Below are 26,532 nucleotides of genomic sequence, written 5' to 3'. Positions count from 1 at the left end.
TCTTTTTTTCTAGCAGCTAAGCAAGCACTGGCTTCAAGATAAACAGTGTAAAATAATTGCCACTCACTGATCACCAAATGTGGACTGACCACTCCCATTCCATTTCACAAGTCATAACTACAGCCTTGATTGGCCAAGAAACTGATTTTACTAACTTTCTCCTGCTAAAACGCCCCAGACAGTTTTAGCCAGCAACCAAAGTCTGCCAATAGACTTTTCTTATGTCCTGCAAAAGACTTCCTGAAGTAAAAAGCCAAATTCCATGTATTTTATTGTTAAAAACTCCACCCCAAAGTGAACATGGCTTCTATGTATGTTTCCTATATGTTTTCTCACTATGCAAATATTTGCTCCCCCTTGTCAATATTCCTAAAACTCCTCACTCCTAGCTGACTATGTGTGCTAAGCAAATCTCGCAAGGTATAAAAGCCCAATGTTTCCCATTGTTGGTGGAGTATATACTCTCGGTTTCTCCTAGGTCATGGTAAGCAGATCTGTCAGTCATATTTTATTGGAAAATAAGGTTTCTTTTTAACTCCTCTGTATATCTCATGATCTTTTTGATAGTAAACACATTGATTGTTCAGGAACCTGTTCTTTAATTTTCACATATTTATGTATTTTCTAAAATTTCTTTTATTATTGATCTCTAGGTTTCTACCATTGTGTTCAGAAAAAGATATTTGATATTATTTAAATCTTCTTCAATTTGTTAAAACTTGTTTTGTGACCTTACATATGATCTGTCATGAATTTAATAACCAAATACATGGTTGTGAGATAATTCTAAAATACGTTTACCCTTCCCTGCTTTCTTAAATGGAGTTAGCAAGCATAACGGTAAATGATTCTTTTCTGCATCTACCCGTCATCAATATTTGCCACCGCACCCAAGTTCATGTGTACTCTAGCCAGATAGCTTTCTTAATTCTAGAGGATTTAATGCTATGATTTTAATGTCCCCTCTAAATCTCACATTGAAATGTAATTGCCATTGTAACAGTACTAAGCAATGGAGCCTTTAAGAGGTAATTAGGCCATGAGGGCTCCACTCCCATGTGTAGATTCAATTCCTTTCAAAAGGAGGCTTTGGGGAGTAGATTCTATTTTGCCTTCATGCAGTATATCAGTCCGCTCTCACACTGCTATGAATACCCGAAACTGGGTAATTTAGGAAGGAAAGAGGTTTAATTGACTCACAGTTCAGCATGTCTGGGAGGCCTCAGGAAACTGACAATCATAATGGAAGGCAAAAAAGAAGCAGGCACATTCTTCGCAGGGCAGTGGGACAGAGTGAGTGCAAGCAGAGGAAGTGTCAGACACTTATAAAACCATCAGATCTTGTGAGACCAACTCATTGTGAGAACAGCATGGGGAAAACTGCTCCCATGATTCAATTACCTACACCTGATTCCACCTTTGACACATGGGGATTATGGGAATCACAATTCAAGGTGAGATTTGGGTGGGAACACAGTGCCAACCCATATTATGCACTCTTGCCCTTCTGCCATGTTATAACACAGCAAGCAGATGCCAAGCAGGTGACAGAATGATGTTCTTAGACTTCTCATCCTCCAAAACTATGAGCCAAATAAATTTCTATTGTTTATAAATTACCCAGTTTGTGGTATTCTGTTATATCAGCAGAAAACAGCCTAGGAGAAAACAATTACTGAGAGGTGGGATTATTACAGTAATAGACACCTGAAAATGTGGAAAGAGCTTTGGAATATAGGCTGGAAGAGTTTGGAGGAGAAGCTAGAAAAAGCTTATATTATAATAAATGGAGAATTAAGAGTGATTCAGATGAGGGCTCAGAACAAGAGAGAGCTGTAGGAAGAGTCTGAACTTAGAGATCATTTAAGTGGCATGGTTAGAATTTTGGTAGCAGTATGGACAGAAAAGGCCATTCTGATGAGGAACAAGATATTGAAAGATGAAATAAAACCCATCCTCATTATACAATTGCACAAAAATTTGGCTCAATTGTGTCCATGCCCAAGGACTTCATGAAATACAGAACTTAAGAGTGATGAATTAGGATTTCTGATAGAAGAAATATCTATGCAGCAAAGCACGGTGGCTACTTTTACCTGCATACAGTAAAATACGGGTAGAAAGAAATGGCTTAAAGATGAAACAAAAAATTTGGAAGATCCACAGTATGGTCATGTAAACAGTGAAAAGGCACATTAAGGAGAGCAGACTAAGGGTGTGGTCAAACCACCATTTGCCAAAGAGATTAGTATTGATAAAAGGCAGACAGGTCCTATTCATCAAGACAATGAAAGAAAGACCTCTAAGTCTCTTAAAGATCTTTAAGGATATACTTCCCATTACAGGTGCAGACCTGCAGCAAGGCAGAGTGGTTTGGGGAGAAGAATCCAGGATACCCTCCGTGGACTTCTTGCCCAGGGCCATCTCAAGACTGCTTCTAACATTTCAGTGCAGCATTCTTCAGCTGCTCTAGCCATGGCTCAAGTATGCACACGACTTTGAAAGGCATAAGAAGTAAGACTTGGAAGCATCTATGTGGTGCTGATCCTACAGACACACCGAATGCAAGAGCTGAAAGGGCATGGCTGTCTCCATCTAGAATGCAAAGGACATTGTAGACAGACTGGGGGTTTAGGTAGAGACTTGTGGAAGAGATAGAGCCACTGCAGAGAGCCCCTGCTAGCACAATGCCAAGCAGAAATACAGGGTGAGAGTCAACACAGAGAGTCCTCACTAGGGCACTGCCTAGTGGAGTTGTGGGAATAAGGTTACCTCAGAGACTCCAGAGCTGTAAGTCCAGTGGCATATAATGCCATCCTGGAAGAGATGCAGACAAGAGACACAAACCTATGAGAGCTACTGGGTAGGTGGAGTCTAGCAAAGCCATAGGGGCAGGGCTGCCTAAGTCCTTGGGGGACCAACTCCCACCAACTGTGCCCAGGATGTGAGGCATGGAGTCACAGAAGATTATTTTAGAGTCTTAAAATGTAATGTTAGTCAACCTGTTGGGTTTTGGACTTAACTGGGACCAGTTATCCCTCTTTTCTGGCCTCCCTTTCCTTTTTGGATTGATAATGTCTATCCTATGCCTATCTCATCATTGTATTTTGCAAGTAGATAACTTGTTTTGATTTTATAAGCTCACAGCTGGAGGAAATTTGCCTCAGGATGAATCATGCCTTGAGTCGCATCTGTATCTGATTTAGACAAGACTGGACTTTTGAGTTGGTGCTGACATAACTTAAGACTTTGGGGGCTGTTGGGATAGAATGAATGTATTTTGTATGTGAGAAGCACATGAGTTTTGAGAGTCCAAGGGGAAAATGCTATAGTCTTAATGCCCCCTCCAAAATTAATGTTGATATTTAATTGCCATTGTGACAGTAGTAAGAGATGAGGCCTTTACAAGGTGATTAGCCCATGGGGGCTCCATATACATGTGTAGGCTTAATGTCTTTAAAAGAGGGCGCTTTGGGGAATGGGTACTCTCTTGATCTTGAGTGCATTCTCTTGTCCTTCTGCCATCTATTAATGTAGCAAGAAGGACCTCATGACCAGATGCTGGCATCCTGTTCTTGGATTTTCCAGCCTGCAGAACTGTGAGCCAAATAAATTTCTATTGTTTATAAATGACCCATTCTGTGTATTCTGTTATAGCAACAGAAAATAGACTAAGAAACCTACCACAGTGGCATGGACTGGCCCATGTAGACACTTAACGATTCGTCTTTACCTAGAGCTTAGAGCGTCAGGTGGAACGAGGTCTCTAAAGCCTATTCCACAGAGCTCATTCTAATCTGGTCTTAGTCTTCTGGCTTCTGCTTCCTTTGTGGAAGATAAGTCCAGCACAAAATTGGGTCCCTATCTAATCTTGTCAATTAAAATTAGAGCAAAAACTAAGAGACGACATCTCTCCCAAGTCAACTCCCCAGGAAGAAAACTTTCCAGTAAAGTTGCCTCCTCCAAGACTGTCAAATTCGTAACATTTAACTCCTCCAGTCAGGAATCTCATGCCCATGGATCTAGAAAAAAATGGAGAACTTCCTGTGTTTCCTTGATAGTGAAATGTTTCTTTCTCCTAATTTTTATGTCTATTGTTGTTCCATTCTTTCCTTTGTTACCTACCAGGATCCCTCCTTTCTGTGGGAAAAAGAGAAGTTACAGAGCCAAGGGCTTGTTGCTATTTTAAGACCACTGTTATAAGCATTGATTACTGCAATGCGTTAAGCCAGACAAACCTGGATTCAAATTCTTGCTCCACAAGTGATGTAAGGATTTGACCTAGATATGATAATTCAACTCTTTAAGCCTTTGTTTCCTCTTTCATAAAATGGTAAATAATGCCTCCATCATAGCACATTAAATGACTTAACATAGTACCTGGCACAAAAGTAGCTCCTGTCTTCTCTCCCTGTTACTTTTAATGGGTATTGAAATAACAGACTGTCTGCTTCCACACATGATATCCTCAGCAGTACTCAGCTTTTAAATTCTTGCCTCCTCTTTTGTTGCCAGCTGACACTTCTGGCTGCTGCTATCTCTTCAGCTTCTAACCACCTGCTACATTTACAGAGCATTTTTTTGACTGCTGGCTAAGGGTGCCTCAGCCCTCCTCTCTTGGCATAGCGTACAGAGGTTTGTAACAGATGATCAGTTTGCAGTGGATGCTTGTCATATCTGTTGCTGTCCAGCACCTTTTGAACACTTTTCTTGTGTTTCACTAACCACCCTCTACCCCTGAAGCCAGTTACTAAGCTAGCGTCTCAACACACACCAGTCCTTCTATATTCTCTTTTATGATGCTGGACTAGGACTCTGTAAACCAGTGTCTGCTTTGTTGGCTGCTTCCCGTTGGGTTCTTTCAAAGGGGAATCCAGAAAGAGACTGCAAGGCTTGAGGAATAAGAAGAGATATTGTCCTTCTCTTTGACTTCTGCTCCTATCAGTATCACTCAAGCAAATCGCCTTCATCCTGGCAGTGGCACTTCATTCTGGTAGCAACATTGGTTCCAGTTACAATTTTTCCACTTACACAGCTGGAGTTCCCAGCAGAGTCTGTACCAACCAGCAGGTAGTACTCCCTTTGCAGTTCTCTAGGTCCCAGCCCAATGGCATCACTCATCTAAGCATCTAAATTTTAAGAACTCCAACTTATTTCTTTTATTCCCAAGCCCCAGGGGTGCGATCTGTTTCCTGAAATTGCTGCTCTATATACTACTCTATATTTGTGGGATTTTTGCCTTTTCAGTTTCCTAGTCAAGAATTCTACATTAATGCAATTTTTTTGTATTAAAATATCTCTTAAAATATTGGTCTGAGTATTCAACCTTGATAAGACGCTGACTAAAAATCCTTATTACAAATCCCACCTCTCTGGACTCACTTGCCTAGTGATTGTGATGACCAAGGCACAGGCCTTTGCCAGAGTGCCCAACTTGTCCCAGTTTGTCTGGGACATTTCTGGTTTTAGCACCAAAAGTCCCAAGCCAGACAGGTGGTCAACCTTCTTGTGGCCCATGTGTCAACAATCAGATATATCTCAAAATATTCAGAAGAGAACCATCCAGGGATTTCATTTGTAACTTTTTTGGATTATAATTAAGATATATAGAAAAAGTCTGTCATATCTTAGCATTCAGAAAATCACCATATTACTCTTGAAACTTTGTAAGAATATTAAACCTATGATATAAGGTCCTTGAGAGGAAGACTCATATTCTGTCAGTACTTCATATCCCCAACATGATTATATTAGTCTTGCTTGGGGTGCCATAGCAAAATACCACATGGGGTGGCTTAAACACAAGAAATTTATTTCCTCACAGTTCTGGAGACTGGAAATCCAAGATCAAGGTGCTGGCAGGGTTGGTTTCCAGTGAGGCTTCTCTTCGTGTCTTGCAGACAGCAGCCTTCTTGCTGTGTCTTCACATGGGAGAGAGAGAGAGAGAGCTCTCTGGTATCTCTTCCTCTTCTTCTAAAGACACCTGTCCCATTGGGTTAGGGACCTACCTTTACCTACCCTATCCCTTTAAAGGTTTTCTCTCTAAACACAGTCCCACTGGGGATTAGGGCTTCTACACATACATTTTTGAGGAGACACAATTTGGTTCATAACAATGATCATAAATGAATTGAGGGTAGAAGTGTTACCCAAAATCCATGGAATCTGTTTTTAAATTAATGCAAATAAAATAACTAAGAGCAATTCTTATTTTCAAAACCATTTATTTTTATTAGTTTAAGCATACTATACCCCTATTCTCTTACCAAGTGCATGCCCAATAATTTCTTTCTTTAGAGATTCATATGTGATCCATTACACTGACATATGAGTTGACATCACTTGTCCAAAAAAGCGATGCAGTTTTTGAAAGATTGAATATGAAGTGTTCCCCATATCCTGTCAGCAGGTAAGAAGTAAAATTGAATGGCTTGATGTAATTTACAATCCTCATACCATGTGTTTGAAACAAACAGCATGGGTTTGCCTAGTCTGGCTCTGAATACCTGTCTTGAACCATTCCTGAAATTACTGAAAAGTACCACTGTCTATTGTGGGAAATGCATTAATATGATTACAGCTCTACTTTAGAGGCCATTATGTAATATTTTGTCAATATGAAGAGTCTCATTAATTAATTCTTTCTGGGTTCCAAACAGGTGCTAAGGGATGCCATCACCAGGAGAAAGGAAAACAACTTCTCCCAAGTAAAATGGGGATAATTCCCACCCCTGCCAGGTTCACAAAGCTTGAAATGACAATGTGGACATGCTAAAAGCACTGGCACATTTAAATTGAAAGAAAATCTTGTGGTGTACATTTTGCAAGTGAAAAGTGTGATGAAATTGTATTTCTGGCAAAGCAGTAGAAAGAATGATGGCTTAATCTTATTAATCTTGTTTTTATTAAAGTTTAGGCTTTTTTCCCCATTATGGTAAGGTTACCATGACAATCCAAGACAATTGAATCTCCCCAGGACAGAATGATTCATTAAGGTGAGGGCAGAGAATGAACGAAATTATCACATCTGAATCATGGCTCCAGGGCCTTACCACATAGGAGATGTGACTTGCCAGTGTGTTGCCAACAGAAAGTTTTGAACCACTATAAATGTCACCAATTTCATAGCTCTTGTCTTGGCAAAGACAATTTTAACACAATGATCAGACATACAATATTATGAGTTAGGTAAATCATTTCCCTACCTGAAGATTAGTAAAATTAGGCATTAAATATTAATTAAGATAAGAGAGGGGTAATACAAAAATCCCATTCAGTTCTTTAGTTTGCTCAGCTTTCCTGCCTTCTCTCAATCACAGCACACCCAAATGTCCATGCCTTGCATAACATGGTTAACTACTATTCATCATTAATTTCTCAATTTAGATTTTGCATTCTCTGAAAAGATTATTCTGGCAAACAAAATCTAGGGGCAGCATGGAGTTCCAGAGACCCCTGTCCCACTCTTATTAAGCATCTTCCCATGCTATTTGACTACTGACCTCTCTGAATCACCCCACTGGACTATAAGCATTATAAGGAAAAGAAACATATTTCTCTTTTCTTATTTACTCATTTATTTATTCAGACAGTCAACATATATTTACTGAATAGCTGCTACATGCCACCTACTCTTCTAGAAACAGGGACACTACAGTGACAAAATGGGGATGTCCCTGACTTGCAAAGATTGCATTCTAGTAGAAGAGGCAAATAATATATTAATGCATGTGCAATACAGTGTCAGTCAGTCACACTGTTGCTCCTAGCAGTCTACAGTAGAGAGAGAATGAGGAGGTTGTTATTTTATTAGGGTGGGTGGTCAGGTAGGGCTGTGCCGAGGAAGAGAAAGAGAGATGCATGCAACTACCTCAGGGAGAAGCTTTCCAGGCAGAGGGAAAAGCAAGTGCAAAGGTAGGACAGGAGCAGGCTCTGGGAGTTGAAGACGCAGCAAGAAGGTCAGTGTGCTTAGAATTAACTTGGCTATGCGGGCTCTTTTGGTTCCATATAAAGTTTAAGATGTTTTTTTCCAGTTCTGTGAAGAAGGTCATTGGTAGCTTGATGGAGATAGTGTTGATTCTGTAAATTACTTTGGGCCATTTTCACAATATTGATTCTTCCTAACCATGAACATGGAATGTTTCTCCATCTGTTTGTATCCTCTCTTATTTCATTGAGCAGTGGCTTGTAGTTCTCCTTGAAGAGGTCCTTTATGTTCCTTGTTAGTTGTATTCTTAGGCATTTTATTCTCTTTGTAGCAATTGTGAATGGCAGTTCATTCTTGATTTGGCTCTCTTTAAGTCTGTTATTGATATATAGGAATGCTTGTGATTTTTGCACATTGATTTTCTATCCTGAGACTTTGCTAAAGTTGCTTATCAGTTTCAGCAGATTCAATTCTAAGCAAAAAGAACATAGCAGGAGGCATCACACTACCGGACTTCAAACTATACTACAAGGCTACAGTAATCAAAACAGCATGGTACTGGTACCAAAACAGAGATATAGACCAATGGAACAGAACAGAAGCCTCGGAGGCAATATAACATATCTACCACCATACAATTTTTGACAAACCTGACAAAAACAAACAATGGGAAAAGAATTCATTGTTGAATAAATGGTGTTGGGAAAACTGGCTAGCCATGTACAGAAAGCAGAAACTGGGCCCCTTCCTGACACCTTACACTAAAATAAACTCCAGATGGATTAAAGAATTAAATGTAAGACCTAACACTACAAAAACTGTAGAAGAAAATCCAGGCAAAACCATTCAGGACATGGGTGTAGGCAAGGACTTCATGACCAAAACACCAAAACCATTGGCAACAAAAGCTGAAATAGACAAATGGGACCTAATCAAACACCACAGCTTCTGCACAGCAAAAGAAACGGTCATTAGAGTGAATCGGCAACCAACAGAATGGGAAAAAAAGTTTGCAGTTTACCCATCTGACAAAGGGCTGATATCCAGAATTTACAAAGAACTCAAACAGATTTACAAGAAAAAATGAACAGGGATCATGTTTTAATGAAAAAAAACTTTACAAGGATATGAACAGACACTTTAGAAAAGAAGACATACATGAGGCCAACAAACATGAAAAAATGCTCATCATCACTGGTCATCAGAGAAATGCAAATCAAAACTACATTGAGATACCATCTCACGCCAGTCAGAATGGTGATCATTAAAAAATCTGGAGACAACAGATGCTGGAGAGGCTGTGGAGAAATAGGAACACTTTTACACTGTTGGTGGGAGTGTAAATTAGTTCAACCATTGTGGAAGACAGTGTGGTGATTCCTCAAGGACCTAGAAATAGAAATTCCATTTGACCCAGCAATCCTATTACTGGGTATATATCCAAAGGATTATAAATCGTTCTACTGTAAGGACACATGCACACGAATGTTCATTGCAGCACTGTTTACAATAGCAAAGACCTGGAACCAACCCAAATGCCCATCGATGACAGACTGGACTGGGAAAATTTGGCACATATACACCATGGGATATTATGCAGCAATCAAAAATGATGAGTTTGGGTCCTTTGTAGGGACATGGATGAACCTGGAAACCATCATTCTCGGCAAACTGACACAAGAACAGAAATTCAAACACTACATGTTCTCACTCATAGGTGGGTGTTGAACAATGAGAACACATGGACACAGGGAGGGGAGCATCACACACTGGGATTTGTTGGGGGGGAAATAGGGGAGGGAGAGCAGGGGGTGGGGAGTTGGGGAGAGATAGCATTGGGAGAAATGCCAGATATAGGTGAAGGGGAGGAAGGCAGCAAATCACACTGCCATGTTTGTACCTATGCAACAATCTTGCATGTTCTTCACATGTACCCCAAAACCTAAAATGCAATAAAAAATATATATATGTATAAAAATAAAAATACTTTTTAAAAAATTTAAAAAGATGGCAGGTGTGACAAAGAGCAAGAAGTGAAGAACTGTGGAAAATATGGGCGAGAGAAGGTCAGGAAACAGACAACATCGGGCTTTAGAACCATAATAGAAACATTAGGATTTAAAACTCCAAGGGAGATAGGAAGGCTTGATGGTGTTTTTCTGGCTGGGGATTAGGTTAAGAGTGGAAGAAAGGAGAGCTCTTAATAAGCTACTGAAGGAGTCCAGATAAGAGGGGATTATGTCTTGGAGTAGAGGCGTAGAAGCAGGGACGGTGACAGGCAGTCAGATTTAGGATGTATTTTGAAAGTACAGCCAATCGCATTGCTGATGAATTGGTGAAGGAATGTTACAAAAAGCAAAAACTAAAGATGACTCATTTGGGCTCCAGCAACTGGATGGGACAAACTTGTTATTTAGCCAGGTGAGAAATGCTAGGGAGGGATCAGGTTTGCACAGGGAGGAGGGAATCAGAAATTCTGTCTTAGGAATGTTAGGTTTGAGAGTGGAATTAATAACATCCAAGTAGAGATATCAAGAAGGCAATTGGATAGACAGAGCTGGAGCCTGTGTTACACATTGACAGATCGCTGGAATTTAAAGGGCATTAAAGCATAGGATTGAGCTTAGTTAGATCGGGCTACATGAACTATGGCTTGCAGCCAAATCAGGGCACCTTCCTGTTTTTGTTCAAATGCTGTATTGGAACACAGCCACATTTATTCATTGAGACATTGTCTGTGGATGTTTTGCGCTATCATGGCAGAGCTGAGTAATTGGTGACAGAAACTGTTCACCCTGCAAAAGCCTAAAATTTTTACTATGGTCATTTACAGAAAAAAAAAAAGCCAACTCCTGACGTAGAGATAAAGAAAAGAAGAGGCCTGAGGACTGAGCCATGAGATCATCCAACATCTCAGAAGTCAGGGAGAGAAGGAGGATACAGGTAAAACGATACAGAAAGGACAGGAGAGAGACAGCAGAAAAAGGTTTTTTTTCACACTTGTTCTCTTCAGCCCTAGAACAGAGACCACACAGGGAAGATGCTCAATGAATACTGATGGACTGCCAAATTAAGGAATAAATAAAGCAATACATAAATAAGGTAAATAAAGTGTGAAAAAACGTAAGCAATTGGGAACATCTTGCCTTCCAATCTGCCAATATGTAGTCTTCAATATGGTCCTTCAATATGATCCAGTATTCCAAATGATCCTTTGACAAAATATACTGAGGTTACCATGAGGTTTTCATGAGGAAAAGTGATATTTTTGAACTCATGTATGGGTAAGTGGAAAACAGCAAACCCCGGACTCAACTTTTGATCTTCCAGATTTCCCCTTTCATCCCCAAAATAGCTTCTGTATATTTTTATTGCAGGCTCCACAACAGAGAAGAGATGGATCAAAATGAAAGGGCACAAATTCTGCTGCTCTTCACACTCTATAGCTGCAGAAGCTGGGTACTTCGAAAGCCAATTTGTGTAGTGTAATTTATTCTGGCTGCCCAGTGGAAATAAGTAATAGCCTTGGGCCCTCTCATAAGGCAGGTTATTTTCTTTTTTTGAGACAGAGTTTAGCTCTTGTTACCCAGGCTGGAGTGCAATGGCGCAACCTCGGCTCACCGCAACCTCCGCCTCCCGGGTTCAGTCAATTCTCTTGCCTCAGCCTCCTGAGTAGCTGGGATTACAGGCACGCGCCACCATGCCCAGCTAATTTTTTGTATTTTTAGTAGAGACGGGGTTTCACCATGTTGACCAGGATGGTCTCGATCTCTTGACCTCGAGATCCACCCGCCTCGGCCTCCCAAAGTGCTGGGATTACAGACTTGAGCCACCGCACCCGGCTGGTTATTTTACTTTTTAAGTTGGACAAGCATTTCTCACATCTTTCAGCTGCATTAGGTATCTAAGAGAAAAATCTGTTTTTCTCTTAAAAACCCTTTCTCATAAACCCCTAGGGGTTACGTGTGCTCTGCTTCCCAGGACTCAGGCTTACCACCAGATGACCTGTGCAGCAGCTGACCCCTTTCCCTGCATTCAGCTGAGAACCTTCCTGAACAAGCCTTTATAAGAGGAAAGGGTGAACTGGAAATGAGTTCCCAGTCAAAAACCCTTTCGATATTTTATAGGCTATCACTATCTCAATCTCTAACATACCCAGTAATACCAAACTTTCTATAAGATGTTAAGGAAATACATTCATTGTTAACAATAGTAAGCATCAGCCTGCACAGAGAACTTGCTTTGCTAAATTGTCTTAGGAAATCCTCACAATAGACTTTGGAAGAGAGTTATTTTCTTTCTATACATAAGGTCACTTGAGCTCAGAAGGGCATGGTAGACTTACTCACTATTACCCAACTTGTAATGTGAAGAGCCAGATTGTTACCCCAAATCGTTGTGACCCCCAAAGTTTCAGGCACCTTTTTACAAATCACCCCATGCTTCTTCAAGGCACACTACTGAACTATAAATGGAATAAAAAATAAATAAGGTTTCACAGGACGGAGTTAAACCATTTTGTTGTCCACTCAAAGCACAGATCCATTTTCCTCCTGACTTGCTTGGGTGGAGCCCCCCTCATATCAAAAGATCTAACGCCAATAAATATTATTGTTATTAACTTAGGGAGTTTTTGAGACCCAGACAAGCTATGGATTCAGTTTCATTGGGTAAGATGACAGAGCAGTGCCCAATTAGAAATCATGCATGGCTACATTGATAAGCTTTTATTTCTGCTGAACTTTATGCCAAGTAAATGTTATCTACCAAGAAACTTCAGCATACATTTCCTCAACCTTTATTAGTTATTCTGTTGGCTAAGTGAAAATTAAGATTCTTATCCAGAACAAGCACTTTCTAAGAACTATCTTGTGCTCTGCGGCATCTTTCATGTGAAGGAGCAGATGTCTTACCTGATAGTCTTTGGCAAAACTTTCCATCTTTAATCTGCAGGTTTAAATCCTGCCGTGCTGTTTTTTAATCATCGTTTAACTTCTCTTCTTACTGTTTCATTTATCCCGCAGGGTGCTATTCTAGAAATAATATTTCCTAGTGTAAGTTTGTTCATTTTAAAAAGTAGAAAAAAAATACTTTCTCACATACTTCAAACTTATAAACAATTCCAAGGTAACTGCTCTCCCCTCAGCCCCGAGAAACACCATTTAGTACATCTGTCTTTTAACACAATGCATTTTCTTCTCTATTTCTCATTTATTCATCAGTTCCCACTTAACAATGGTTAAAAGAAATGAGACGATAGGTCTTTTCTCTCTACTATATTCTGTTAGATTTTTGTTAAGTTCATTATACTTTTATAACACCTTATCAAGCATATGCTTTGTACAAGGATAGATAATTTGGTGAATAAGAAATATATTATATATATATATGTATACACACACACATATATATAACAATAGATTACAATTTGAGATTGTACAACTCAACTTCTACAAACTTGCTCAAAAGACTGCTTACTTCTCTGGATAGTCATCCTGTTTGAAGTTATTAGCTGAGGGCAGAAGAGGCCACTTACTATCAATTCATATTCACTCTGGTAGACAGGTTATTAGGCCCACAGGGATGTCCACACCCTAATTCCTGGAACCTGTGTATGCAGATGTGATTACCTAGAAGACCCTAGAGTGGGAAGATTATCGTGGATTACTCTGGTAGCCCAAATGCCATCGCAAGAGTCCATATGAGAGGGAGGCAGGAGGGTCAGAGTCAAGGTAATATGATGAGAGCCGAGTGGGGAAAGGGCAACAAAGCAGAGAGAGAGATTGGAAGATGTTGTTCTGCTGAATCTGGAGAATGAACCACAAGCCAAGGAGTGCTGGCAGCCTCTAGACACTAGAAAAGGCAAAGACTGGATTCTCCCCTGGAGTCTTCAGAAGCAACACAGCCCTGCCAACCCTTTTCAGATTTCTAACCTACGGAACTGCATAGTAAATTTGGTTGTTTTGAGCCACCAAGTTGATGGTAACTTTTATAGCAGCAATTGGACACTAATACATCTACCAAATCAATTCTGACAAAGAATAAAATGACAGCTGTTATAGTCAGGTTGCCCTACACTGGAGCTTGTGCAATCAAGACTTGTGCATAAAAGAGAACAGACCTTCACCGATGTCCATTGCCGTAGGCTAGTGCCTCGTGATCCTCAGGGTCAGTGTGTCACGAAGTAGTATCATCCTTTTGTGGTTTTGCAAGTGTCAGGCTGTGTCTCACAAGGCATAGCATACGTGTTTACCAGAAAGGAGAAATCGTTCTCAGTGTCAGCAATGTGAATAGAGGCAGTTCTTCAAAGCTGTGTGTCCAAGAAAAAGAATCCAGTACCTACCCTTTGATCTGAATGCTGAGGTGCCTAACCAGAGCAGAAGGGACCAAAGCAAGCGTTTTCCTGTAGAATCATGCCAGGAGCCAACAAAAGAGGACCTTGGAAGCCTGTGATTTCCCTCAGGGCCCCAGGCTAGCATGCCTGGTCTATATCCTAAGGGACTGACTGTATTTTATTGATGTATTTACTTTCGTCTCTTACTTGTCAGTAAACTAGGAAAAAGTTGCATTTTTTGTAACTTTAAAAAAGATGCATTTTCTCAGGGAATCTGTAGGATATTTTTGCCGGAATTATAAATGATGTTTATATAAGGGGTCATCTTTCCATATGAAAACCAGGATTTTATAGGAAAGGCTGGCATGATTACAGAAACAGCAATTCGAGAATAATCCCATGGAGTAAGTGATTTTTCAGGGATGTAGTCTAGGACGGGGAACTGGATGCTCTTTTCCACCAGCTCATTCTCTTTCTTCTGATAATCTTGGGAATGCCGTTTTATTTTTGTTGAGAAAAGCTGTATTTCAGCACAGCACAATGAGTGCTGTGGGAGAGCAGGAGCATACTTACATGGATTGGAAAATTGAAGGGCAGCAGGGAGACAGGTGCCAAGTCCTAAAAGGTAGAAGGATCTGAATAGGTAAAAAGGAGGAAGGAGAGTGCTCTGGGCAGAGAGATGCCTGTGAGTGCAGGGAAGGCAGCAGGAATAAATCTTACTGTGTCCCCAGAGGCCCAGGTGCTGACTGGAGGGGGGATTAAGGGAGGACCAGACAGGACTGTAAAGTATTACTAACAGGGTGTGCAGCAGGCAGCCATTCTCTCTAGAGGCAGTGAAACAACATGATGGCATTAGTGTGCCAGGAAGGCAAGTGGCAGTAAGGATTGGAATACTGACCAATCTCAAAAAAAGGCTGGTGTGCGAGGACCACCTATGCAAGCGTGGTAGGCACAGTGATAGAGAGGAAGATGGGATGAGCCTGACGATACATGGAGGAAAACAGGCCAAAGCTTAGAAGTACACTGGATATAAGAACAATGGAAACAGACGAAGGTACCTTTGATAAAATAGAAAGAAAGAATGTAGTAAAGCAGGTGTATCAGTTTGCTGGGGCTGCTATGACAAAGTACTACAGACTGGTGGCTTAAACCACAGGAATATGTTTTTTCACAATTCTGGAGGCTAGAAGTCTGAAAGCAAGGTGTCAGCAAGGAGGCTCTCTCCTTGGCTTGTAGATGGCCGACTCCTTACTGTGTCTTCACTTGGTACCTGGTACCTGCCATCTGTACCTGGTCTCCTCTTCTTATAAGGATGCCAGCCATATTGGATTAGGGTCCCCTCTAATAACCACATTTTAATCACCACTTTAAAAACCTTATCTCCAAATACAGTCATACTCTGAAGTACTAAGGGTTAGGACTTCAACATATAAATTTTAGGGGACATAACTCAGCCCCTAACAGTAAGGTAAATTGGGGAGAGGGAGCAAGAAGACAGTAAGTTTAATTTTGAACAAGTTGAATTAAGGAGCTATCAAGCCAGCCTCCTACAATCTCCGGCTATGAAGGTTACTAAGTAGCAAAATTACTTGCAGTTCCCAAAGGGTGATTCATTTGTTTTAGGAACTACCTCGGCAATAAAGTGTTGGGAACTCCAGAAATCAATTTTCTATGGATCCTTAAGCCCAGAGGGGCTCCTAATTTTCTCCACTACTCCACAATGCTTTTATACCAACATGTCTCACAGTGTGTTCCACAGGTCGCTAGCCCCATTAAGTGCTCTGTATTAACAAGCTTTCTGTAGCCAAATAAATTTGAAAGGTCCTGTATGCTGTGGTATCCCTCGTGGAGAACCGCAATGCATATTGATAAAGGCAATTAGAAATCTTTCAGCAAATAAATGGCAGTGTTTGTTTTTGCTTAATCTGCATTCTCAGTCTGATCTGACTATAAACACTTTTGCTTAATATAGTCCTTTTAATATCCTACAGAATAGAGTTTTGTGAAAAGCTGTTCTTAGACCTATTTTGAAACCCAAATTTTGGCCTCAATGGCCCCAGATTACGACTTGAGTATAATATCAGGGCATGAGATAGCCCTCTGACACCTAGAAATAACGTATGCTGAAAGCACCAAGGTATGGAACCTGTAATAGGAAGACGGTAATGAGGGCAGCTGTTCTCTATTGCCCTAAGTAGACAGAATAATTCCCTCTGCCCGTCCCCCCAACACCGCATGCGTGCACGCGCGCACGTGCACACACACACACGCACAGACGCACAAAGATGTTCACATCCTAATTCCTAGAACCTGGCAAGGGGAAATTACGTGCAGACAAAATTAAGGTTACTAATCATGTGACTTTAAAATAAAGAGATTGTACTGGATTATCTCTTTATTTTAATTACCATTTTTCTTAAATGGTAATTTAAGGCAGGCCCAAAGTAATTACCATTTTTCTTAAATGGGTTACAAGGCAGTAAAAATGGCAATACGAGAAGAACTCCAGTGGCCGTTGCTGGCTTTGAAAATGGAAGCAGACCATAAGCCAAGTGCAGATGGCATTTGATACAGTAGGCTTTGTGTTCCCACCCTAATCTCATCTCGAATTATAACCCCCAAGTGTTAAGACCAGGTGGAGGTAATTGAATCACAGGGGTGGTGTTTCTCCCATGCTGTTCTAATGAAAGTGAGTGAGTTTTATAAGGAGCTCTTCCACCTTCTCTCCTTGCATTTCTCCTTCCTGCCGCCTTGTGAAGAACGTGCCTTGCTTTTCCTTCACCTTCAACCATAATTGTAAGTTTCCTGAGGCCTCCCCAGCTACGCTGAACTATGTGTCAATTAAACCTCTTTCCTTTATAAATTACCCAGTCTTTGGCAGTTTTTACAGAAGCATGAAAATAAATTAATACAGTAAATTCATACCATAGACAGTTGGGTGCTGCTATAAAGATACCCAAAAATTGAAAGTGACTTTGAAACTGGGTAACAGGCAGAGACTGGAACAATTTGGAGGGCTCAGAAGAAAAGAAGATGTGGGAAAGTTTTGAACTTCCTCGAGACTTGTTGAATGGCTTTGACCAAGTGCTGATACTGATATGGACAATGAATTCCAGGCTGAGGTAGTCTCAGGTGGAGACGAGGAGCTTGTTAGGAACTGGAGCAAAGGTGACTCTTCCTATGTTTAGCAGATACTGACAGCATTTTGCCCCTGCCCTAATGATCTGTGGAATTTTGAAGCGGTGAAAAACGATTTAGGACATTTGGCAGAAGAAATTTCTCAGCAGCAAAGCATTCAAGATATGATTTGGGTGCTCTTAAAAGCATGCAGTTTTATGCATTCCCAAAGAGATGGTTTAGAATTGGAGCTTTTGTTTTAAGAAAAGGAGAGCATACAAGTTTGGAAAATTTGCAGCCTGATGATGTAATAGAAAAGAAAAATCCATTTTCTGTTGAGAAATTGAAGCTGGCTGCAGAAATTTGTAAAAGTAATGAGGAGCCAAATGTCAATTGCCAAGACAATGGGTAAAATGTCATCAGGGCATGTCAGAAATCCTCACGGTAGCTCCTTCCGTTGCAGGCCCAGAGGCCTAGGAGGGAAAAATGATTTTGTAGGCTGGGCTCAGGGCAGGACTTGGTGTCTTGTGTCCAAGTCATGGTTTAAAGGGACCAATGTACAGCTCAGGTGTTACTTCAAAAGGTGCAAGCCCCAAGCTTTGGAAGCCTCCACATGTTATTGGGCCAGCAGGTGCACAGAAGTCAAGAATTGAGGTTTGGGAATCTCTGTCTAGATTTCAAAGGATGGATGGAAAAACCTAGATGTCCAGGCAGAAGTTTGCTGCAAGGTTGGAGCCATCATGGAGAAACTCTCCTAGGGCAGTGCAGAAGGAAAACATGGGGTCAGAGCCTCCACACAGAGTCCCCACTGGGGTGCTGCCTAGTAGAGCTGTAAGAAGAGGGCCACTGTCCTGCAGATGCCATAATGGTAGATTCACCAACAGCTTGCGCCATGGACCTGTAAAAGCTATAGACACTCAACATCAACCCATGAAAGCAGTCAGGAAAACTGCATCTGCAAAGCCACAGAGGTGGAGCTGCCCAAGGCAGTGGAAACCCACCATTAGCATCAGCATAACCTGGATGTGAGATATGGAATCAAAGGAGATCATTTTGGAGCTTTAAGACATGACTGCCCTGCTGGATTTCAGACTTGCATAGGGTCGGTAGCCCCTTCATTTTGGCCAATTTCTCTCATTTTGAACAGGTGTATTTACCCAATGCCTGTACTTGCAGTGTATCTAGGAAGTAACTAATTTGCTTTTGATTTTAGTCTCATAGACAGAAGGGACTTGTCTTGTCTCTGATGAGACTTTGGACTTGAACTTTTGAGTTAACGCTGGAATGAACTAAGATTTTGGGGGACTGTTGGGAAGGCATGATTGATTTTGAAATGTGAAAGGGACATGAGCTTTGGGAAGGGCCAGGACAGAATGATATGGTTAGGCTTTGTGTCCCAACCAAAATCACATCTTGAATTATAAACCTTATAATCCCTATGTGTCAAGGGAGGGACCAGGTGGAGGTAATTAAATCATGGAGCAGTTCCCCATGCTGTTCTTGTGATAGTGAGTGAGTTCTCATGAAATCTGATGGTTTTATAAGGGGCTCTTCCCCCTTCATTCAGCATTCTCCTTCCTGCCACCTTGTGAAAAAGGTGCCTCACCCCCCTTCAAAGTCCCCCATGATTGTATGTTTCCTGAGGGCTCCCCCATCTTGCTGAACTGTGAGTCAATTAAACCTCTTTCCTTTAGAAATTACCTAGTCTTGGCAGTTTATAGCAGTATGAAGATAGACTAACACAATATCTAAAAGCTGGAAAAGGCAAAGAAAATAGATTTTCTCCTTGGGCCTCCAGAATGACTGAGATCATTTTAGAGTTCTCACCTCCAGAACTGTAAAAGAATAAATTCATATTGTCTTAACCCAAAATTTTGTGGAACTTTCTCATGCGAGCAATAAAAAAACCAATACAGAACCTCACAGGATAATTTAGATGGCTCTTACAAATTGTTGATTTCTAAAGGTAAGTCACATCCTTGCTAGAGAAGTAATATAATAGCTAAATACAAGTGCTTAGTATTTATTTCGCATGTCAGTGATGCTTATAATCCAGCTTTGATCATAGGAGAGCAACAGCAAGGCCTTCCTAATTATCAGATCTTCTTTGCAGATGAGAGAATGGTATATGTGTTATTTGGGGATGTTTTATGTATTGATTGGAGTTAATTTTCCAGAGCAAATCTGTGATTAAAACTAAGATGATAGAATATCACACATCAAAGACATTGACGTCGTTTGATTCACTCAGACCAGGGTTTGGTCACACCTGCACTTGTTACTCACCATGCTGGGCTGAACAATAACAATTCATTCAACAAATATTGATTTTGCTGCACCCACCACCACTTCCCAGGTACCGTTCCAGGCACTGTGATGGAGACAAGCAAGGTTTCAGCTCTCATGCAGTTTACATTCCTGTAGAAGTGAACAACCAATAAAGGAAGCAAATAACTAAATAATATTTGCCTCTCAGGCAAGGGGTGATGTATTCATTTCGTGGGGCTGGGTGTATTTAACAACAGAAATTTGCTGTCTCATAGTTCTGGAAGCTAGAAGTCTAAAATCAAGGTGTGGGCAGGGTTGGTTCCTTTTGAGGGCTGTGAAAGAGAATCTATTCCACGCTTCTCATATACCTTCACATAGTTAGGGGTGCTTCTTGCCTTGTAGATGGCATTCTCCCTGTGTCTTCACATTGTCTTCCCTCTGCACAGATATGTTCTAAATCTGAATTCCCCCTTTTTGTAAGGACACCAATCATACTGGATTAGAATTCACCCTAATAACCTCATCTTTACTTGATTATCTGTAAAGACTCTATTTCGAAATAAAGTCACATTTATAAGAACTGGGTGTTAGAATTTCAACAACTTTGCAGGGTAGGGAGCACAACCCAATTCATAACAAGGAGGTTGGGAAGACCCTGAAACCCACTCAGTCACAGTAGGGAGGTGCTAGCTGAAGCCACGGAGATTCCTCCAGCCAGCCCTTCCTGGCATTATGCTGGGAGAGCTATGGCTAAAAGCACCAGTTCAGGCTGTGTGATGGTTAATACTGAGTGTCAGCTTCATTGGATTGAAGGACCTAAGTACTGATTCTGGGTGTGTCTGTGAGGGCACTGCCAAAAAATTAACATTGGAATCAGTGGGCTGGGGAAGGCAGACCCACCCTTAATCTGGTGGGCCCTATCTAATCAGCTTCCAGTGAGTATAAACCAGGCAGAAAACCCTGAAAGAGGAAGACTGGCCTAGCCTCCCAGCCTACATCATCCTCCCATGCTGGATGCATCCTGCCCTCGAATACCGGACTCCAAGTTCTTCAGTTTTGAGACTCAGACTTGTTCTTCTTGCTCCTCAAGCTTGCAGACAGGCTGTTGTGGGACCTTGTAATTCTGTAAGTTAATATTTAATAAAATCCTATATATATATATGTATATACAAATAATCATATAAGTATTAACTTATAGAATCACAAGATCATATATATACACACACACACATATCTATATGGGACTAATAGGAGATACATATACATATATATCTCCTATATATACATATATATACATATATATCTCTTATTAGTTCTAATATTTTATATGCTTCATATATATGTGTATGTGTGTGTGTATATATATATAGGAGATATATATGGAGAGAGGAGATATATATAGATCTATATGGGAGATATGTATGTGTGTGTGTCTATGTGTGTTTATATATGAGATATTTATATATATAGGAGATATATAGACAGATATAGATCTATAACTATATATCTCTATATCTCTATATATCTTATATAGGAGATATATATATCTCCTATTAGTTCTGTTTCTCTAGAGAACCCTGACTAATACAGGCTGTTTTGCTGAGATTATTCTTTCACTTGCTCGTTTATGCTCTTTCTGGTGTTAAGCCCTCTTGGGTATTGAGAATCTTTTCTCCAAGGGCTTCTGAGTGGTTCTCACCTTCCATTGATTTCACCATTACTCAAAATCTGCGTAATAATATTGAACCTAATCATCTTCTATAAGTGGATGCTCTTGTGCAGAAAGATCATTAGGCCACATCTAATTTGGGGTTGGGTGAAATTAAATCTTCTTCAAGCACCTTCAGATATTGTGTGGGCATGTCTGAAAATGAAAGGATAGCATAACAATGTACATATTTGTGTATTACTTTGTAAGCATAAGAAACTTCTTCATAGATATTTTACATTTTGTCTTCTCAATGGCTCTATGGGGCATAAATTAATATCCTTGTTTAATGAAGACAATTAGCCTCAAAGACATTGCCAGCCATGCCTGAGATCACAAAGCTCCTCAGTGGTGTGTGTGAGACTCAAACACAAGTTAGTACTGTTTTGTTTAAGATCATCTGTCACTGAAATAATTTGAAACTGGAAAATATGGTGATGATGAAGGCTGATTAAATACTAGAATGTGATCTTCTCACTCACTAGATAAATTTTCACTAAAATCACTCCTTTCTGCTGCATCACACTCCCTTTAGGTGAATTGAGAAATTGTCTCTTCAGGATCTCGGCTCCCTCCTGACTGCACAGCTAATAAATCTTTCTTCCTTACAAGAGACATGTCATGATCAATATTTTCCTGTGCTGAAAACCCTATGTCCTATCACAAAAGATTTAGCTTCAAACTTAATTCCATTTTGTTCATTTTCATCTCCTCTTAATCAGATTTTTTTTTTAAAATATGTATCAAAAGAAGTTTTCAAAAGGCAGATTATCAGTCCCACATGGGGAACTGCTCTAAATGTGCTTTAGAGAGAGCTCAATGCTGCCAAAATGGCTCAAAAGGCTAAAAAGTCCATGGGTGGTTATTAATTGAGAAAAATTATTGTCCCTGTGCTCCAGAGAAGGAGGGAAAATGCTCTCTGCTCATTATAGCTCTACCCACTGTTCTTCCCATAACCTTTGTCGGAACTTGCAGGTGGCAGGCCAGTCCATGGGCTTCAGGCTAAAGGAAGAGAATATGTAACACGAATAAGTCAGAGTCCACTGTCTCATAATGAAATCTCAGAGAGAAGTGCTTAATTCCAATGCTGGAAACTTTGAAAAGGTTAATAGCAGGGGAAAACCCATGGCCAAAAGACAGCCAAATTCACACCTAGCTAGCATGTGCACTTGCTACCTGAGAAGAAGGCTCTGTGTGTTTAACCACAATGTGAAAGTGAGGAATTAAATCGCTGGCATGACTTACTGCCCACATGGAATATATTATTTCATATTCATAGTGGGCTTCTCAGAATTTTGATAAAGTTATATGACTTCTGCAGTGAGAACTGCATTGGTTTCTCTATCCTTTTTTTCCACATCCTCACATATCATGCCAATAAAACCTGTAAGGACTTCTAACAAAACGCTTATTAGAAAGTTTTATTACCAGGAAACCTCATTATCATAAGAAACATAAATGCACTTGAAATTTTTCAAAAATGCCTTCTGGTTTTCCCTTGAAATTATAAAAAGGTGATTTTAAAAATGCAATTTTGTCAACCATTTAGGAAGGTAAGTTAATCTTGAGCCAACAACCATGTCTTTCAAATGTCTCCCCAAATCATGTGCAATTCACTGTGATATTTAGAACTTTGATCTCCGAGAAAGAAAACTGACATCCAGTTCAACTGGAGCTTTAAGAGAGCTAAGCTCATAGAGAAGTCTGTTTTGAAGTCAGTTTTGTCAACCACTGCAAATATCTTGAATCTCTGTAGCTCTTTAAAAATTACCAAAGACATGTATGATGTCCTCTGACACCCTTATTCAACTTGAAAGGTAAAAAAGACCAGGGGCGTTGCTATATGAATTTTACTAGTTAGGAAATTGAGGCTCAAAAACTCCACACAATTTTCTTCAGTTTCAGATAGTAATTGACACACCTGGGACTCTGGTTCTCTGTGCAGGCTACATTCGAACTCACTGATTCATAAAACCACACACTTAGTCCAAGAACTGTTTGTTACATGCTTCCAGATCATCTGCAGCTTTAGTTATCATTCGAAGGCTGATGATTCCCAAATCCATGCCTGTGGGCACACCCACAGACTTGATTTCACATACTTGGATATCCCACAAGCTCTTCAAAATTGCCATGTTCAAAATTAGATTCACCTTCAACAGGCGACTCCTAATAGCACCATCACTCACTTGGTCAGTGAAGAGAGCTGTTGCAAATAAATTGTTGGAGGGAACACTTTTACACTGCTGGTGGGAGTGTAAATTAGTTCAACTATGGTGGAAGACAGTGTGGCGAGTCCTCAAGGACCTAGAAATAGAAATTCCATTTGACCCAGCAATCCCATTACTGTGTATATATCCAAAGGACTATAAATCGTTCTACTATAAGGACACATGCACACGAATGTTCACTGCAGCACTGTTTACAATAGCAAACACCTGGAACCAACCCAAATGCCCATGGATGATAGACTGGTCTGGGAAAATGTGGCACATATACACCATGGAATATTATGCAGCAATCAAAAATGATCAGTTCATGTCCTTTGTAGGGACATGGATGAATCTGGAGAACATCATTCTCAGCAAACTGACACAAGAACAGAAAATGAAACACCGCGTATTCTCACTCATAGGCAGGTGATGAACAATGAGAACACATGGACACAGGGAAGGGAGTACTACACACTGGGGACTATTGCGGGGAATAGGGGAGGGACAGCGGTGGGGGGAGCTGGGGAGAGATAGCATGGGGAGAAATGCCAAATGTGGGTGAAGGGGCAGAAGGCAGCAAAACACACTGCCATGTGTGTACCTATGCAACTATCTTACATGTTCCTCACATGTACCCCAGAACCTAAAACACAATAAAAAATAAAAAAATTTTTTTTTAAATTGTTGGAGGGAACTTTCCAACGTAGCCAAATGCTATTTGTTCAAATGCCTCTCTTTCTGATCTCAGCATTGACAAAGGCATTGTGCTATTTTCTGATCTCCTCCTACCCCAGGATGTGTTCATACACTATGTCCCCTCAATATTTTGAAGTCTTTGAAGGCAAGGACTATGTACCTGTCACTTGATGGCCACATCATATTCTATGCTAAAATTTATCGGAAATTTCTGAAAAGTTTTAAATTTAGAAAAAAAGTTCAAGGATAGCAGAGGGTCCCTGTATACCTAATACATTTTCCCTTATTATTAACATCTCACATTAGTATGATACATTTGTTACAATTAAAACACATATTGATTATGATTAACTAAAGTCCATACTTATTTAGATATCCTTAGTGTTTATCTAATGTCTTTTTCCTTATCTGGGATTCCACATGACATTTACTCGTCATGTCTACTTAGGCTGCTCTTGGCTGTGACAGTCTCTCAGACTTTCCTTGTTTTTATTGACCTCAACAGTTTTCCAAAGTACTGGTCAGGTGTTTTGTAGGATGTCCCTCAATTTGGGTCATTCTGAGGTTTTTCTCATGACTTGACTGTGCTTATTGGGTTTGGGGACAAATGACAAAGAAGGGAAGTGCTGTTCTCATCATATGATACCAAGTGTACATTCTATGAACGTGAGTTATCACTGGTGATGTTAAGCTTGATCACCTGGCTGGGATAGTGATTATCAGATTTTCCACCATAAAGTTCCACTTTTTCTCCCTTTTAATACTGTGCTCCTTGGCAGTATGTCACTATGAGTAGCCCACACTTAGAGGCACAGAGTATAATATTAACATCATTTGGAATTTTCCACAGGAGATTTGTCTCTTTCCTCCCACTGATCTTGTAAAAGGAAAATAAATCTTGGGGCCCCAAAAACCACTAAGCTAAGGGGAAAAGTCAAATGGAATTGCTTAGGACAAACCTGCCTCCCATTCTATTCAAAGTCACCTCTCTTCTCGCTGAGATAGAAGCATATCTGACTGCCCCCTGTGGAAAAGCTAATCAGAAACTCTAAAGAATGCAGTCATTTGTCTCTTAACTACCTATAGCCTGGAAGCCCCCTCCCCATTTCCAGTTGTCCTGCCTTTGCTTCGAGTTGTTCTGCCTTTCTGAACCGAACCAACATTCACCTTACATATATTGGTGGATGTCTCATGTCTCCCTAAAATGTATAAAGCCAAGCTGTGCTCAGACCACCTTGAACACATGTCCTCAGGACCTCCTGATGCTGTGTCACTGGCGCATGTCCTTAATACTGGCAAAATAAACTTCCTAAATTGACTGAGACCTGTCTCAGATATTCAGGGTTCACGATTTATTTATTCAATCATCTATTCAATCATTTATTTATGTCAGTATGGACTTATGGATATTTATTTCATACTTTGAGTTATAGATTAATGCTTCCTTATTTTGTCACTCAAATTGTTCCATCTGTGGCCACTGGGCACTCTTTCATCTGGAAGACCTCTTTTATTCATAAAAAATGCATATGGGGCCAGGCGCGGTGGCTCACACCTGTAATCCCAGCACTTTGGGAGGCCAAGGTGGGTGGATCAGGAGGTCAAGAGATCGAGACCATCCTGGACAACATGGTGAAACCCCGTCTCTACTAAAAATACAAAAAATTAGCTGGGCATGGTGGTGTGTGCCTCTAATCCCAGCTACTCGGGAGGCTGAAGCAGGAGAATTGCCTGAATCCAGGAGGCGGAGGTTGTGGTGAGCCAAGATCGTGCCATTGCACTCCAGCCTGGGTAACAAGAGCGAAACTCCGTCTCAAAAAAAAAAGCATATGAATATAATTTATGTATGCAAGGCTGGTTTTTACAATTTGAGAAAATAACATAGGCCATGTAATTTAGGTGCTTAGGACCTGATTTTAATGAACAATAACATTGGATATTCTTGGTTTGTTTCCCATGCTTTCCCCTCCTTTTCTTATTTTAACAGTTGTAAAAATATATAACCCTTAGTAATCTTCATATTGCACCTGACAAATCCCCACATTCAGCTTGGCAGGATAGTGAAATTTTTATCTCTCTTTTACAGACGAGAAACTAAGACACAGAACCACTTAATGACATGCCCAAGGCTTTCCATGCCACACTAGGGAAATCAAGCCTGCAATTCATCAGGGCAGCCCAGCCCTCCTGCAGTGTTAGGTCATGTGGCCTCCCCCTTTCCGCTAATGGTGAGCCTTGCAATCAAGGTAGTTATCATGCCCTTTACAAA

Source organism: Callithrix jacchus, chromosome 2, assembly GCF_049354715.1.
Source record: "Callithrix jacchus isolate 240 chromosome 2, calJac240_pri, whole genome shotgun sequence".
Classification (NCBI taxonomy): Eukaryota; Metazoa; Chordata; class Mammalia; order Primates; family Cebidae; genus Callithrix; species Callithrix jacchus.
The sequence above is the reverse complement of the archived record's forward strand: the minus strand, read 5'-3'. Positions refer to the sequence as shown.